We start from the raw sequence: 13,852 nt of genomic DNA on the forward strand, positions 1-13,852 counted from the left end.
ACCATGTTCTAGAACACTAACTTAGATTTGGTAATATCTATTGAGTTCTTGCAAGTCTCCAAAGATGGCTTGGCTGCCTTAGTGGATGACTTGCATACAATGCAATCGCACAAGTGAAAGTAACTTGCAGACTATAAAAACTTCTACCAACATAACTTGTAAGCACGCACCAGTACACAAGTTACTAGATTATGATAAGCTTAGCTTGACGAATGCCACAAGGATATTGTGATCATACATGTGTCATCACCATTCTTATTAATTTCTAAGGCAATTATCCACCCAACACTGTATCAATTTTATCATGTACCTGACTTGTTGAGATGAGGTTCAGACATCCAATTTTGAGGAGTCCAAACTCAAAAAGTAAGCAAGCAGAAACAAGATAGACCGAAGGACTTGCAAAGATAACATTAAGCTATAAGAAATATAAAATGAAGAGGTACAACACCCCCACAAGTCACAACTGCATACAAAACAAGGATTAAATTTCATTACACCTGTTGCTCACAACAATGACAAACTATTTTTCCAGATGGGATTACCATGTAAATTCTTGTGAATAATCCTTTGTTAGAACCTTGCTTTTGTGAGTGCAAAATGCCATTGTCACTCATCTTCCTGATGTATCCTTCATCCAAGAATGCAGAGTGAAGAGATGAAAGAATCACTTTTCATCCCTTCAGGAATGTTGAGGAAGAGGTAGAAAACCCTTTTTTCTGGCACAGCTGGGGAAGATCTGCTGAGCTCTTCACACAGGTAGTCCATGTTTTTGTTTTGTATCTGAACTTGGGAGACCAAGGTTTCTCACCTCAGCATAAGATTTTGCCTTGTTTTGCTTCAACCCTGAAGTTGGACACATCCAACGAGTTAAATTAAAGCTTACTACACCTCTTTTGGCATTTTTAAAACTCCTATACCCTAACATAGAGCATATGTCATACCAATAACTCTTTTCATATCAAGGGAAGATGCTCTATAGTAACCAGGCAACTGGTAGGTGTCCTCAGCGACTCCATGAAAATGCTTCAGCTTCATTCAGTCTCATATGCCTGAAGTATTTTGAATGAGCAATCCAAGTCAGTGACTATGAGAAGAGGTGTACAAACATACATAGTGTCAAAATACCAGAACAGCAGAGCTATAGCCCTGAATGTTCAGAACTAAAGGCAATAGTTAAGACAACATGCCAAGAACTCAAAAGGATGCTCACTATGCATGAATGATAAGCATTTCCAGAAACCCCACCCTAGGAGTTGGACAAATTCAGCTGTATCTATGAACATTATGTCACGAGGATCAAACCAAAACATGAAAGTACACCAACTAGAGAATGGTAAACTGTGACATTAACGTTTATCCCAACCACATGTAAATAGAAGTGTAGAATGTGGACACCTTAACAATGTGTTCTTGTCCAAAGGCCTCAGTCTCTCAGGTAAGTTAACTGTATCTTCATCAGCATAAACGAATCACAAACTTTTCATTCTATTCAGAGTTGGTGTATGTTGCGATGAAACTTGGTGTACGTTGTAGAGAAATAGGATCTTCATTCTCTACAACATACACCAAGTTTCATCACAGCACACTATAGAACATCCAATTAAATCTTTTTTACAATTTTTTTCGAGTTGGGTGCAGGTTACAGTGGAGGAACTTGCATAAGCTAAATGCTCATCATTCAAACACTGTAACTTGCATAGGCAAAGCTCAAAGGGATCAAAACCTTTTGGTAATTGATTATTATGTGCAATATAGGCCGCCCCAGTGCACCTTTTGCAACTTTCTTAGGGAAAAAGGGAGAATCACCTCCCTCTGGGTAGATTCTGGAAGACCCTTGTCCAAGACAGAGGGGCGTACCAGGGACCAGGTCACCCCGAAGCGAAACCAGGTACTGTGGGGGTTTCACCCACTAAAAATCCCCTCCCGACTGGTTCCTGCAAAGAGAGTGCCATACCCAGCTAGGTTGTCATCTCATAGGTGGTGTCCATCCCCACAAGTTACCCGCTAAACCGCTAACTAAGAGTAACTCCTTTTGGTGAAGCTAACCAGTCATTGATATCGCAATATCTTAGCTGTTCAGCACATGTGTATCATGCCTGAGAGGTTTGTCATGTCCCGGGAGATCAGAGATTATGAGCTACATAGATCTCGCAAATATTGCAGAATAGCTTCGCCGAGGAATGCAACCACTGGAACATGTCCCTCAAGCACATTAGAATAAAAGACTGAAACTGTCAGACATGGAGGTGAAATTCACAAAGGGGTCTCCTTAACTTGAACTGTTAGCTCTGCATCAAGATCTTTGTAAAGATATAAAAGTTAAGATTGAAACTGTTAGACATTGAATAAATTCACAAAGGGGTAACTAAAAGTCTCCTCTCAAGTTGAAATGGCATATCTGCATTAAGATCTTTGTAAAGATATGGAAGTTACTCAAAGCAAAAGAATTCCTGTTTAATTTCCAAAAGAAGCCATATACAACATTGACTATGATGAAACAGAAAAGGTGACCAGTACAAGTGTTCCATCACAGCACTTGCAAGAAAGAAATGCAGCTGGTGATGCAAAGGGAAAGTCATAACTAATATTGTCCAAAGAAACACCAAAGATGAGAAGCAGTGACTTGACAGAATTGGAATCCAGCAAGGGAGAGGATAACGGAGGCATGCATGTACACAAGTGCAGGCTATGTAGGGTGTCTTAAAACCCTCTTCTTGCACTAGTGTGAAGACCACCTTTTCCGTAGTCCTAGCACAAAAAGTAGGTGTGGGATGACAATGTGGTGGTAGTCGGCATCATACAAGGGCAGTCAGCTGACATCCTACTTCCAGAATCGAGTTCATAGGAAAGAGAACTTTTCTTTAAAAGTTCAAACCACCCTCATGAATTGCCATAGATCCTAACCTACAAACCTGGTATGGCACAAGGCATATCAAGGGACAGGATGATTGAGAGACACATAAGCAGTCTAGGTAGGGAGTCTCAAAATCCTCTACTTGCCTTGGTGTGAAGACCACCTCTTCCAAGTCCATAGCATGAAAAGCAGGTGCAGTATGTACTACGACCACTAGTAGTCAGAATCATCCAAAGGCAAATAGTCTGATGAGAGGACATGACATGGCATAGCCATACAAGCTCACTGTCAAGCACTCAAGACATACCTCCCAGCTATAAACCCACACCACCCTAGCATGTGGATGGGAGTGCCTAAGGGTCTAAAGAGCCAAAATGCTGACCTTGGAGGCCTGTTCACAGTTCAAGACCCCTTCACTAACCTAGCCGTAGGGCCTGTTCACAGTACAAGACCCCTTAACTACCCTAGCCTCAAGGCACGTTCACTTGTAGTGTGACCTAACAGTAAGTGATCCATGGTCAATGCTATGAGCGCCCATCCAAGGTGTCCAAGGATTTTGAATGATTGTTGTCCTCAACAATATGCACAGGGACAATATCAAAAAAAGACTAAAGGCAACTTGAAGTAGCCACACCAACTTCCATGTAAGCGCCGCCTCTAGTGGTTCTTGCACTTGATCAAATCAATGGGACTTGTTAATCCTACCACCAAGAATCAATTCAAGTTCAAGTGGAACATAACAAATCATATCAACAAGGTCAAGGACTCTCTCAATCATAATAATCAATTCACCTTGCACCAAGCATTCCTTCAAATGGCATAAATGGGACAGAAGATGAACATAGATATTTGATGGCAAATCTAACTGAGAGGCTATGCTAGTTATTTAGGTAATAAGAAGAGGTTTATTTCCCCAACACAGATATTCAAAGGCAAATCTAGCTAAGAGGCTACATTGCTTTCTTTGTCAGTGTGCATCATATCGAGGTCTTTTGGTACATTTACCTCATCCACAACACCATCAAGAAACCACGAGGATTATAGAGATGGCTAGAAATCACTAATATTTTCCGCATGTCATGCAGGAAGGAGGCTATGGGTTGTACTTTCTCTTTAAGTCCCATGGTCATCAATAGTATCAGCTCATAACTGTATAAAACCAGCCTATAGAATTAACTATAGGGCAGTAAATATTACTTTAGCATACACATGTGAATAAATCAACAAATCAACAAAAGAACCTGCAGCCACAAGGAACTAGAATGCTCTTGCTTGAGAACCAAGACACAAATTGGCCCTAAAGGTTGGGACCCCTTTCAGAATTTCATCCTTTTTAAGAGTGGTACATAGATCAGGATATGCAGCCATGGATTAAGGATTCCAAGGTGTACTATCTATGATGAACCCTCCTCAAGACACCAAGAAATCCGATCCCTCTTGCCACAAACCACCTTTCAATCAGCCAATGATCTTCCGACATCAGCTCTTCAAACAATCAAGGCTCTAGCTTTGCCTATTAGCTCTTTGCACTAAAATGCTCTCACCAACTATGGCAATTGTGCACAACAAAACTGTCCCAAAAATATTCTTCTTCTTTTTTTTGCAAGTAAAATGTGGCTGATTATATTACTAAAAAAAAACTGATTACAACAGAGTGCTCATGCTCAACAGACTAGCTAGAGCTGATGCAAAGTCACAAATGCATCATGTATACAAGCCTCTCAAGGCGGTCTTGGGGGCATGGGGGCAAGAAGCCTTTTTTTTTTGTTGGGGGGGGGGGGGGGGGGGGGGGGGGGGGGATCACCAAATGGGGGTCCTTGCCTGCATCACAAAAAACAGGTCCTGGCCGCCCCAAGTGCGCGTGTAATGAGAACGGAGCTCCTGACAAGCCCTGGAGTCACCCTGCACCTGATCCCATTGGCCGCGGAGGGAGTGGATGATGGAGGTCCAAAGCTCTGCTAAGGTCGTCTGTACTGAAAGTCTCTCTCCGTCGAAAGCCTCCTGACACTGCGCCGTCCAAATATGCCATCCAGTAAGACTCCCTATGATCTCCCATACCTCCGAGCAGTCTATTGTGGGCTCCAGTACCTAGCGGATGGGTAGAACCTCCAAATCAACCACTGCGCACGACCCTGTCTCGATAATGAATATCGTGTCCTACATCCCAGCCTCATACAGAAGGTGACGGCCCTGGATGACTGCCTGCCAACAGAAAGCTCCCCATGAGATATATCCAAGGCTGGGTGCTATATGGCAAAGGATGCGGCATGCTCCTCTCCACACGACCTGTGCCTCCTCACATGACCAAAGGCAGTGCTTTGGGGTTTCCAGAGGCTACTGTCTCAAAAATATTCTAACATGTGGATACATGCAAATCCATGCTGTCCAAAGCTTTTTGCTAATTGTTGGCCTCAAAGATCTTATCCTTTATATGTGAAATGGGTAGGACTTCTTTCCCCCTTCCACCATCTCAAATGGCGCCTTGCCTATGAAAGGATACACAATGTTGTTGTCAGCAGACTCTGTTAGTGGCAAATAGAGTTCCCATTTTGTTTTATTCTCAAACATATGGCATTTCAGGTCTAAGATAGTAGAGTTAGCTGCTTCAAACTCACCATCAGTTCATAGCTAACAAGAAGATAAGAGCCTCAGTGTAGTGTCCATCTTCCCCAAAATGCCCCTCTAAAACAAAGTAGTCATGCCATGATACTTAAAGATGTTCTACTCTCACAGTGCAATGAATGTGGAAGCGTATGACCGGATTGAAAGAAAACGAACATGAACAGAGAAAAGAGATAGTAGAACAAAAAAATCTGCAGCAAATGAATGTAAATGGGCTATCGAATGTGTCCCCCCAAGGTAATCTCTCTCCCACCAAAAAAACCAAAGTGGAGATGACCAGAGGCTGTCCAACCTATAAATAGGCAAGAAAAAGACATTAAAATAATCAGGTTGGCCAGTTAAAACAGACCAACTACTGCAAATAAGAAATTGCAGCAACAAGTAATAATAAAATAATGCTATGCTTTTCAGCCTATGCCACATGGCATTTACACAGCCTGTACTGTCCAGCAATGCTGGAAAACATAGCAGCAAAGAAACACCCCTCTTTGATTTCGAAACTTACGGAACATTTCTTAAAGTAAGAAACGCTTCTGACAATAAAAAACAATGTTTTATCTTTTAAGGGTGGATCCAAAAACATGGGTTTTTTCACAAAAATTGCTAGTCAATATTAAATATGATCATAATAATGAAAAATGACTCATGAGGACTCAAGATTTTGGATGACTAACTTAACTTTTTGGGATTTTGTTTAGTTATTGGGCTCTATTAATCTAGTATCTATTCTTTGTAAAGAAATACCCTAACACAAAAACATAATCAAAAGCCGTACGACAAAGCACAGACTGATTAAAAAACACAGTTAGGGTTAGGGTAACTCAAAGACAATGAACACAATAAATGAATGAAGTGATATGACTACTGAATATACGATGCTCATGCAGCAAACACAGTATGCAGTGAATGAATACTGAACCTCGAAGTCCTGTATCTCAAGGATCAGGGCAGGGGTAATGAGTTGGAGAGTGTGTCGTACGCCGAACGAATACCGAATTGCAGCAAGGCAGCCTCTGTGAGTCGAACACCAGTAAACGCAGCCAAAGGAGGCTGGACCTGATGCAGATGGCAATGCAGAAGAGCAGAAAGATGCAAACACAAAGCTTGCAGTACCTGATGGAGTAGCAAAAGCTTGTCTGATGCAAACGCAAGCTAGGACACAGTAGGCGACAGTGTGCAAGATATAGAAAACTGACAAGGAGTGACAAACGGCAACAGGAGACCCGAAACGCAAGCCCTCTAGAGAAAATCAACAAAATGCAAGCACTCTGGAGATTGGCGACAGTTGGATGATGATGGCGACAACTACAAAATGATGGCGACAGCTACAAAATGATGGCAACAGATGATGGAGGCCTTTGATGCAGCAAACGCAAGCTTGTGGATGATGGCGATAGCTCCCAGGCACTGGCGATGGCTATAGAAGGTGGAGGAGGGTGGAATCGGGTGCCAGATGACAGTAGACAACAAGGGGCAGCTTGTGCTAAGATGTCCTCCGTGAACGGGGTGGGGGCAGTAAAGCTAGATGACATGAAACCTGCAAAAACGAGATTAGGGCTGAATGGAGGGCAGCATACCTATTTATAAAAAGTTTGGGCCCTCCCAAAAGGATTTGTGCATGTGGGACACAGAAACTCTCTAATATCGTGCTTCTTTTAAATAAACAAGGTTTCTTTATTAATTAAGCATGTTTTGGGGCTGTTTAAGTAAAGCTAATGCATTTTTAGCGATTCATTCTGAATTTTGACATTTTGTCAATTTGTTTTGGAATGAGAATCATGATGTTGCAACTTGACTTGATCCATATTGTACATGAGCTATTTACGTGTTTATTTCAATTTTCTGTGTGATATGTATTTTGAGGTCTGAACCATAGTATAGCTTGTCTAAAGACTAACTTTGATATCAGGCAATAATAAATCATGGATATGTAACATATTATTCTCAATTGACTCTCATGTATTATCACTCAAGCTTGATTGACCTTTCTTTGTTTAAGAGAGAATTCCATAGAGGTTTGAAACCTCTTTCCCTAGTTAAAACTATTTAAAAATCCCTATATAAAAACCATATTTCTTATTTTGCCCTCTCTTGAAAGAAACTTATGAAACATGTTTCTAACATTTCATTTCTAAATGTTTCTAACGTATCTTTCTATTATGCTAGAAAACACTAGAAAACTACCAAAACTATATCCAAGAAATTTATAATTGTGCCCGAGAGTGCTAATTGTACAACAATATACTACCAATGCCTATCTAGGGTATCAATAAATCTCTAACAACCCCTCTCAAATCCTAGATGGGGCATAAGGCTTGAGAATTTGGAGTGTTATCAAAGAATGGCTTGAGAAAGAGCCTTCGTAAACAAACCTACCAAGTTATCCTACATCTTGAAATACACCATATCAATAGTCTCATTCAAGATTTTCTCCCAAATGAAATGGTACTGGATCTCAATGTGCTTCGATCTAGTATGGAATACGCAATTTCATGCCAAAGCAATGTAACTCTCATTGTTGCAATGTAATGTAGTAGGACCTGTCTAAGATAGCCAAGCTCTCCTAACAACCATCGAAGCCACAATATCTCACATGTGGTAAAAGACGCCGCTCTTTACTCTGCCTTTATAGATGATAGACAATTGTGGGCTACTTCTTGCTACTCCAAGATATAGCACCTACACCCAAAGTAAAGGAATATCATATAAAGCCCAATTGGAATCCATCCAATCTTGTAGAACCAAGGCTGAATCTCTTGTACCTGCTAGATAATAAATACCTAAGTCGAGGTCCCTCTCAGGAAAAGTAAAATCCTCATAGCAACCTACTAATGAACTAGCTTAGGTTCATGAGAGGTTCACTCATGAACCTTGCAAGGACACCTACAAGAAAACACACATGAACTTGAGTATTAAGAAGGCGTATCAACCATCCAATAAATTGCCTGTAGTGGGTAGCATTTGCCACCAATGAATCTACATGAGTCGTAGCCTTTCAATTTAGATCCAAGGGAATAGAAATAGCCTTGCACCCCTCTAGCTTAAAAGTCAATAAAAGCTCCTACACATATGTCTGTTGAGAGATGAGAATCCCCCTCAAAGTTTGCCAAATCTCATGACCTAGAACGAAGTGGATAAGGCCCATATCTGTCATCTCAAACATCTCATGTAGTGCCTTCTTTGTCTACTTGATCTTCTAAGCATGGTCACCTATCAAAATGAGATCATCCACATAAAACATGAATAACGCTGCCCTTTGGCTCAGGTGTGGACATACAAGTAGGGATCAACATAAGAACATCAATACCCTAACTTACTATCACCAAGTGGTGATACTTTTTGCAATTGCTTTCCTTATTTACTTGTATAAATATTTTATTTTTATTTTCTTTCTTTGTTGTTGCTTTTTATCCCCAGAGTTCTCTTGGATTAAGCCGGGATCTTGGCATGGTCAGAAGAGGCAGCCATTGGAACAAATTGGACTAATGGTTTGTCTGAGCCTTAAGACCAGTTCTATATTGAATGGGCACTGACGAATAGAATGCCAATGGTTTGGAACTGTATGCTTAGCCACTGGAGATGGTGCAGGACAATGAGCCTAGCCAAGACAGAAGATGCACATGTGAGAATGCCCACGGGATAAAAGTCACCGTAACTAAGCCACATTATACTTTTTGATGTGGTTGCAATAATAAAAGTTGCTCAGAACAACTTGAGAAATGCAGGGGTCACCATCCCTAAAAATTTAGGGAGTTACTATTTTTGAACCCTAGAATTTGTTCGCATCATTATCTTTGTTTTTACACAAGGATTAATTCTCTGATCTATGCCGAGGTCAAATTTTGCACCGATCATGGAGAATTTTAGACTGGAAGGTTTAAACGGGAAAATTGTTATACGTATGCTATGTGGCATAAATTCCCAAAAGAGAGAGAGAGAGAGAGAGAGAGAGAGAACATTTTTTTTAAAAATGTAATAGGCATGAGGGGCAGATCTGAGAATGAAGTTTGGAGGAGCTAAGGGCAAATTGCTGCAAGTTTATCAGCTATGGAAAGTACTTCTTCGTCTCTCACTCATGTACGACGGTAGAGCTTGCTCCCTCTGGTCAACTCTCTCTCTATTCTCAAAGGAAATGCTTTGCATGATGGGCTGATTCCATCGAAGGTACAGTTATGTGTTCTCTTTGCACTTCCGTTGAGACAAGAGCCTCATTGTCCCGGTTCAGGAGCAGTTGGCTTCTCCAATGCAAGAACTAAAGAAAGTGATGACCATGCCACACAGGAACAGGGTTTTTCATCTCTGATTTAGTGCTGTTTGTGGAACTCTTTTACTGCTGGAATGATGCCAGTCTAAAAGGGATGTCATTCTGGATATGCTGGACAGTAAGAACAGTAAATACAGAGTTCTGCAGACTGCAATTCTGCACATGAATCATTGAGTTATGGTCACAAAAAATGCTTTCCTAAAAGGGATGTTGTTCTGGATATGTTGGACAGTGAGAACAGTAAATACAGAGTTCTGCAGACTGCAATTCTGCACATGAATCATTGAGTTATGATCACATAAAATGCTTTCCTAAAAGGGATGTTGTTCTGGTCACGTTGTACTGTCCTTATGCAACTGGGATTTACTTAGAAAAGATGAAAACCAATTGTTCACAGGTTATGAATTTCGAAACATTTCATTTTTGTTACTTTCCATCTTTTAATTAATAAAGAAATACGGAGAGGGGCTCCGGTCTTCAGGGCCAATCTAGTGTTGAGTGAGGGAGTGAGGTCTCTGTTTGTGTTTGTCTATGTGTGAAAAGACCAGGTGTTAATTGAAGGAACTATCGCTTTATGTGAGTCATTGTGACATTAATGTGACATTAAAAGTGATATTTAATGTCACATTAAGGTCATAAATATGGAATGTGACATTAAAAGTGACATTTAATGTCACATTAAGGTAAATCTAGGGGAACATGCACGAGAATGACCATCCGGGCTCTTGGGCGCCCGAACGGGGTTAAGGGGAGCCTAGAGAGTAAGGGAGTCCAGGAATAGTAGGACTTCAGGAAGTTGACGGCTGGCAAAGGAATCCGGGTAGAAGGCCAGCACTTATCTAGGCGTGGTTGGGAGGTAAAGGATACTCGTGCTTTTCATCGTTTTGGTTGATCTGTCTCTCCGTCATCTATCATGGCCGTGAAGAAAAATGAGGAAGAGAAACGTCACGTCACATTAGAAGCGCAGCGCCACGTCACATCACGTCACGTCTAAGAAGCGCAGCGCCACGTCACATTCTACCAGGCGCCGTGAAGAAAAGCGAAACGGAGAAGCGCAGCGCCACGTCACATTAATGTAACCCGTTTCGTTACGGGCAGAGAAAAAGAAAAAGAAATCCGTCATCTCGCGAGGACCAGACCAGGCGAGAACCAGATCAGGCGAGGAGCCACCAGCATCAGACGTGGGTCATAAAAATAAAAAAATAAAAACGTGATTCTGTCACGATTACTGCTGACGGGCAATTGTGACTGCTCCTGAGACGGATATGACTGCGACTGCTGTGAGAGGGACAGAAGAATGTCATATACAACTGAAGTCAGGAAATTGAATTTCCAGCATGATAACTTCACTGTTCTAATCCGGGAAGATACAATCTGTTTCTTACTTTTCGGATTTCTTTCCAAACCAGCAACCACAGCCTGCCATTAAAAACCAGGGAAGTACTTTATCTTGTATGCAAATTTCTTATTTTTACTTTCCAATTCCAGTGTATTAATGGCAGAAAAAGGGAAAGAAAGGGTAATGGAAAGTTCTAGTTCCGGGGATCAACCTATGGTAGATCCCCATGAACCAGACATACAAGAAGAACAATGGGAAGAATTTTTTGCCACGCGAGAGCAATTCGATGATCTTACTGCTCGTGTGCAAACTCAGGGGGTTCAAATGGAATTTTTAACCCAAACACTTACTGAAATAAAATCTCAATTAACTTTATTGTTGGAAAGAGATAAAAATAAGATAGAAACCTCGGATGTCCCATCTTCATCGAAAGATTTAGATGTGACTATGCGAGATCCTAAGGAACCCCAGACTTACCATAAATTGAGGGATAATCCAGTTTTAAAGGATATGAAACCACCTCAATTTTACGGGGAGGAAAAAGATAGGAATAAAGACACAATCTTTAATTTCCTCCAAAAATGGGAAGATTTACATAAATTGAAAAATACCCCACCACATCTCCAAGCACTGGAGGCTAGTTTAACTTTGGGGCCCAAAGCATATAAGTGGTGGCGAACTTTAAAGGAGGCGAATAAAATACCTGAAACTTGGGCTCAATTTGAATCCGTCTTTTTAAAAGAATTTCTTCCTGAAAATGAAATGGAAAGAAATTGGGAAGATTGGGATTATGTCAGACAAAAGGGACGACCCCTACTGACATATCTGGAGGAATATCGTGAGATAATCCTCAAACTGGAAGGAATTGATGAATTCCAAAAAACAAGAGGATTCATTAGGGGACTGGATAAAGCCTGTAAAAAGGAAGTAAAACGGAGTTTACCTAAGACGCTGGAAGAGGCAATTAAATTTGCATTAATCTATGAAGATAGTACGCGTCCAGGGACACTCACTAGTCTCACTGATACGGAGCCCAAGTCTAAGGAATTGGAAACCTCAAAATTTGTGGGCAAATTTAAAAGGAAAATGCCATTTTTCAAGGGTAAAAAACAACCTTCTGAAAAGAAACTATATATGAGGCCAAAGTTAAGTCCTGATGACTTTGATAAGGCCAAAAAAGAAAAATTGTCTTTTAATTGCCTATCCCCTAACCATGCTACTTGGAATTGCCCTCAAAAGAAAAAGGGGGAAGACAAAGGAAAGGACAAGGGCAAGGGAAAAGAAAAACAAATCCATGTAGTGCAGACCTTAGAATTAAAGGGCCATGAAAAGTATAAATCTTTAGAGGTCTTGCACATGGATGTACAACATAAGTGTTGTATGTCAACTTCTATGTGGCAGCCTACTTTTGGGCCACATGATTTACTTTGAGTACATGGATTGATAGCTGGAAAACGGGTTAGAGTCATGATTGATGACTCTGCCACACATAATTTTATAAATTATGCACTTGTCAAAAAATTGAAACTTCCCCAACAAAACAGTGAGCATCAATATGTTGTTCGTATGATGCAAGGCCAAGACAATAAAATATGGGATACAATGGTATCCAATTTGAAAATTGAGATTCAAGGATATAAAGATAAGCTTGATTTCCAAATAATGAACATGGAAAGAGCTGATATTGCTCTAGGGAGGGAGTGGCTATGGGGATTCGAACCATCCTTAAAACGTAGCTATCATCATAATACACTGGAATTTGAAAGGGATGGTAAGACTTTTGTTATTCAAGGTGAACATGAAGTATCTGATAATCCTTTGCTGTGTTCTACTGAAGTTCAAAAGCTGATAAAGAAGGAAATTTGTGAGGTATATATGTTATGGTCTCTTCCTGTACAGAATACTTTTACTTTCTGTAATATAAAGCAACAATTTTCTTATGTTTGTGAGTTGAATGTTAATAATGAATTGAACAGTTTGTTAGATGATTTTAAAGATGTGTTTCCTTCTGATTTACCAAGTGGCCTTCCACCAGATAGGGGTGATATAAATCACCCAATTGACATAAATAAGGATACACACCCAATTTCAAAACCACCGTATAGGTTAAGTGAAACACAGCATCAAGAAGTTGAAAGACAAATTAAGGATTACCTGGATAAAGGGTTTATTCAACCCAGTAATTCACCTTGGGCTTCACCAATTTTATTGGTAAAGAAAAAAGATGGTTCTATGCGACTTTGTGTTGACTATAGAGCACTTAATAAAATAACGGTGAAGAATAAATTTCGTATGCCCAGAATGGAAGATCTTTTTGATCAATTGCAAGGGGCAAAATTCTTCACAAAGATAGATTTAAGATCAGGCTATCACCAAATAAGAATTAAGGCATAAGATGTTTCCAAGACGGCATTTCGTACTAGATATGGGCATTATGATTTTTTGGTGATGCCTTTTGGCCTCACTAATGCACCAGCTACCTTTATGAAGCTGATGAATAGTGTTTTACGGCCCTATCTAGGACATTTTGTAGTAGTCTTTTTGGATGATATCTTGATCTTTAGTAAATCAAGAGAAGAACATTTGGAACACTTACAATTAGTATTCCAACTGTTAAGAACACATTCCCTTTATGCGAAGAAAACTAAATGTGAATTCTTTGCACAAGAGGTCAAATATCTAGGGCATATTATCTCGAAAGAGGGAATCAACATGGATCCAGAAAAAGTAAGGGCAATTATTGAATGGCCACCTCCAAGGAACCTGGAAG

At 40.4% G+C, this 13,852-nt stretch overlaps 1 protein-coding gene across 3 annotated transcripts in view; it reads right to left on the reverse strand.

The window, feature by feature from the left end:
- Nucleotides 1-388: 388 nt before the first annotated feature.
- Nucleotides 389-13,852, reverse strand: part of LOC148029705 (110 kDa U5 small nuclear ribonucleoprotein component CLO-like) — a 55,571-nt gene continuing 42,107 nt past the window's right edge. For all 3 annotated transcript variants that reach the window (XM_087685999.1, XM_087685997.1, XM_087685998.1), the window contains 2 exons: nt 945-1,052; nt 389-846 (listed from right to left, as the gene is read on the reverse strand). The gene's annotated coding sequence lies outside the window, so the exon portion shown is untranslated. The remainder of the gene's footprint in view (nt 847-944; nt 1,053-13,852) is intronic.

The sequence above is a fragment of the Lygodium microphyllum genome, chromosome 10 (assembly GCF_053477565.2).
Source record: "Lygodium microphyllum isolate KBCC chromosome 10, Lygodium_microphyllum_v1.1.10, whole genome shotgun sequence".
NCBI classification, from domain to species: Eukaryota; Viridiplantae; Streptophyta; class Polypodiopsida; order Schizaeales; family Lygodiaceae; genus Lygodium; species Lygodium microphyllum.